Genomic DNA, 4,418 nt, shown 5'->3' with positions numbered 1-4,418 from the left:
TAGTTAGCATGCTGGAACATGGCAACCGATCCCATATTTATGCCAGAACGTGGCAACCGATCCCATTTTTATGCTTGAACGTGGCAATCGATCCAAGATAGTTATGCCAGAACGTGGCAACCGATCCCATTCACACACCACAATCACAATCACAAGTATATCATCAAGAACATACATTTAAGTAATGATTTCATGGCATTCATCAATTATCTATCTCATTTACAACACGTGTGAACAACATTGCAACATTCATGCACATACAAGTATCATTATGAAGAAAGAACAAGCATAGATCACACAATCATAGAATCACCACCATCACCTACGTCGAAACAAGCTTGAAACCCTAAGATACTTGATCCTTCCCTTTCTGGATTTGTTCTGCTTGTTCTTGGTCTACAAAAAATCAATGTAATACGGGAATCAATAAACAATCATTAATTTTCTGGATTACTAACAATTTTATGAACCCTAGATCAAACCCATGATCCCAATTATCTAATTTAGGGTTGTTTCCACCATAGAATCTACAAAAAAAACCTCCCCCCATCAATATTCACCCATTCTATTACGTTCTACGGATCGAAAAATGGATTCAGGGAGTGAAAAAGCTTACCTTTAGCCTCAAGAATGGTGAAAAATGAGTATTAGTCTCCTGAGGTTTGTTCCTAAGCTCTATAAGTCGAAAAGTGCATAATGAGGTCGTTTAGGGGTTTATTAACGACTTTAATTCATGTAGGGCCCACCACAGCGGCCACCACCCCGCCACAGCGTCCCCGACAAAGCGCAAAACCCAGCGCCAAAGCGGCATTCTCGAGATAGAGAGCTAATTCAAGAATTCCAAAATTCTCATTTCACAACACACCTCTAACCCACGTCGCCCAGTAATTACTCTTTACGCTAAGATAGATTTCTGGAGTTCTACTCACCCGAATTCAATTTAGTAAAGTAGTACGGATTCCTTAACGAGTTATCTAACTATTTATGTAATCAAAATCATAAATATTGCACCCGATTGTTACAAGATTTCCCTACACCTCGATGACTCCAATTTCGTCCAAATATGGACAAGGTTGGGAAAGTCCAAATACTATAAAAAAAGTTTTTTGGCCCCAAATTTTCCCCTGTTGTCTTTGCTATAACAACATGAACAGGTCATTACAGTTTATATAGTATAAACCATATTAAAAATATAGTGTAATGAATAATAGAATAGAGTAAAAAAAAATACAAACTAAAATAGATGAATTGTCCACTTATTCAAATGACTTCTTTGTTGAACAATAAATAATTAAATATTATTTGAACCTACAAAATTGTACAACTAATTATAGGTAAGTAGATAAAATTTATAATGAATTATGTTTTGCGAAAACATATTAAGTATATATGATATTCTTCTATAAATGATATTCTTGTTGTGTGTTTCATTTTGTTGTTTTGATTACAAATTTCAACTGTTAGAATATTTTCATTTATCTACTGATTTTATCCACTTATAATTTGGTAATTAGGAAAACATTAATAAACATAAATTACCAACATATTAAATATGAATACCTATTTTTTCGTTTATCCAATTTTCTTTATCAAAGATAGTGTATCATACATTTTCAACTTCAACTTCATCATTAACATTATTTTTTTATGGTATCCAAAATTTCATCGAAGGTCTGAATCTCTAAATATGTATCATTTTCACCTAGATAATCCAATAGGTTATTGACATCTATTTTATTGCGGTAACCGAGATCATTAATCATGAATTCAAGTTCCTGAATGACGTTTTCACAAGTGGATTCATTCAAATTCTCTAACATATCATCTTTCAAACAAATTTTGCAGCGTCGAATAATTTGTTATTGTCTCTTGCTGAACATTTATCGTCCAAGCCGGGACTGCAAAATTGATAACATCCAAAACATTAATCTTTTTTTGCATTAGTTTGTCTCACTTTATAGTCTTTTAATATCCTACAATAAAATCTGTTGCAATAATACATCTTGAAAGGTTTTGTTATCCGAGTATCACAAGATTGAATCTTAAAACACTCATTAAATTAATAAATATTAATTTATCAATTAAATAATATCTCTAGAACATAATAATATTTCATGATTCTAACTCTATTAATATAGTGAGGTTTTACTCTATGCATGATTAACCTAACTTAGAATTTTCCCTAGCAATTATAACCCTAGGTTTCAACCCACAAGGAGAACTATGTTACACCCTGCATATCGAAAGAACTAGAATTAGAAACAAGCCATCTTTGAAAATTTTCAAATTCGGAAAGCTTGACAAGGTTAAGCTATGTATGAGTTTTGGGTCAACTTCAAAAAACCATAACTCCTAGCTCAAGATAATTTAGGTGTTCTACAAGATACCGTAGGAAATATCTTTGAATTATATTTCCAATGCCATTGAGTTTTCTCAATCTTGAGTTCGTGTGAGGGAGATATGCCCATTTGAAGTCGGATTGTCTAGATAAGGAAAATCAAAACTGAATTTTAGAAGGGTATTATGGTCTTTTCACTACCCAAATAATTAAATTCATTTTTGGTAATTAAGTTGAGGTCTAAACTGGTTTGGTTCAGTTTACGCTTCATAAAAATAATTTACGGTTTTGAGAGAAGAGAGAAGAAGAGGAGAAAAGAGGAGAAGAAGAAAGGAATCGTGGCGTTCTTGAAGTTAAGGTTGTGGATTTCGCCAAGGGTTATTCCCTACGAGGTATGTGAGATATCATAGTGTTGGGTTCGTTCACCCACACGCCAATCATGATTTAATTCAGCGAAATTCTGTTGTTGAAAGTATAGAAATTGAGTTCTTGATGGATTTTTGTTGAAGTTTCTATTGGGTTCTTGATTGTTGAAGTTTTTGAGAAGTTCTTGGGTTAAATTCAAGAAATTTGATGTTGTTATGAATAGGTTCTTGCATACTTTGGTTGTGTATTTGAATCTAAGTGTTTGGGGGAAGAAACCAATGGAATCTAGAGGGTTTAGAGATGAAAAACGAGCAAGAAAATTCGTCAAAACCTGGGGAAGAACGGTGCGGCGACGCGCCACACATCAAAGTCTGTAGTTACGGCTTTGCCGCGCCACGCCAGCCAGTGCGCCCCAACCAAGACTCTTTAGTTGCAGTTCTGGTGCCCGGCACCACTCAGTACGCCAGGGTTGCAAGACCTTCTACCCATTCCCACTTCTTTCCATTTGAGTTCCCTTGAAACGTACCTATGTTTTCTAGTTGATTTCTACACTCTAACATACGTCTAAACATCATGATATCAACCATAAACATGAATCATAACCTTGAATTCATAAATTCAAATTCAAGGAAAGTTAAGAGCCAAGTCTAGAGAGTTCCTAGAGTCTTTTCAAACGTCTTTTACAAATGTTATAAACTTGTTTTAAGACTTGAGTTTTGAGTTGAGTACAGAGTAAAAAGTGAAGTTCATTTCTTCAAAAGAGTATATGGGGACTATGTATTCCCAAAGAGTAAATGTTTTTACATTTAAACAAGAAAAGGCAACACCGATTTGCAACAGAGCCTTTGAGCTAGTTTTTCAGTAAAAGAGTAAATGCTTTCACAAGTAAGCAAGAGAGGAACCATTGATTTCCTAGAGAGCCTTTGGTCTAGTTTTTGAGTAATTATCTCAAACCATAGAAACAGTATGTTTTTATACATATGAGCTAGTTATATTTTGGGAGTAGTATTGAGCACTGATATGAGGGAGAGTTCAGACAACTCACAGCCCCCATAAACCATATAGTCATCATGGGTAGAAAAGGGTCATACATTTTAGATGATTCCTTAATGCTTTTAGCATAGACTAGTGGATCCACTTAGTAGTTAGGTTCTATACCCCTGACAATGTATAGGACGGCCCTGGCAGCGTGAGACAAAATGTTGTACCATCACATAGCTCTCAAGTGAGGGTTGTCGGTTAGGGAAATTCCCACAAAAGTATTTTGTATTCATATATACACAGAGTCTATATTGTATATTTGCATACATACTGAGTTACTATTGTATTTCTAAATACATAGAGTTGTTATCCATGTTTTAAAAGCTTTTCTTTGTATTGCATTTCTATTATTGCTTTATATTGAAATGAGTTGAGTTGAGCTGAGTTGAGCCCATGTATGTTCTTTCCGTTCCTTTCAAGCTTATATCTTATTTTAGAATTCCCCTCGCATGCTCATACATTCAATGTACTGATGCCATTTGGCCTGCATCGTTGTTATTGTGCAGATACAAGTAATCAGGATCAGCATCCAGCGCATTGTTGATTCTAGTTGAGCTTCAGAGTTGTTGGTGAGCCTCCTTTCTTCAAGAGGATCCCTATTTATTGTTTCATTATTCTAGTTGATTAGGATGTTGTGGGTCTTGTCCCAGTGTCCATCTTATTTATTAGAGGG

The sequence above is a fragment of the Solanum tuberosum genome, unplaced genomic scaffold, assembly GCF_000226075.1.
Source record: "Solanum tuberosum cultivar DM 1-3 516 R44 unplaced genomic scaffold, SolTub_3.0 scf00138, whole genome shotgun sequence".
NCBI classification, from domain to species: Eukaryota; Viridiplantae; Streptophyta; class Magnoliopsida; order Solanales; family Solanaceae; genus Solanum; species Solanum tuberosum.
This window is presented reverse-complemented; position numbering follows the sequence as displayed.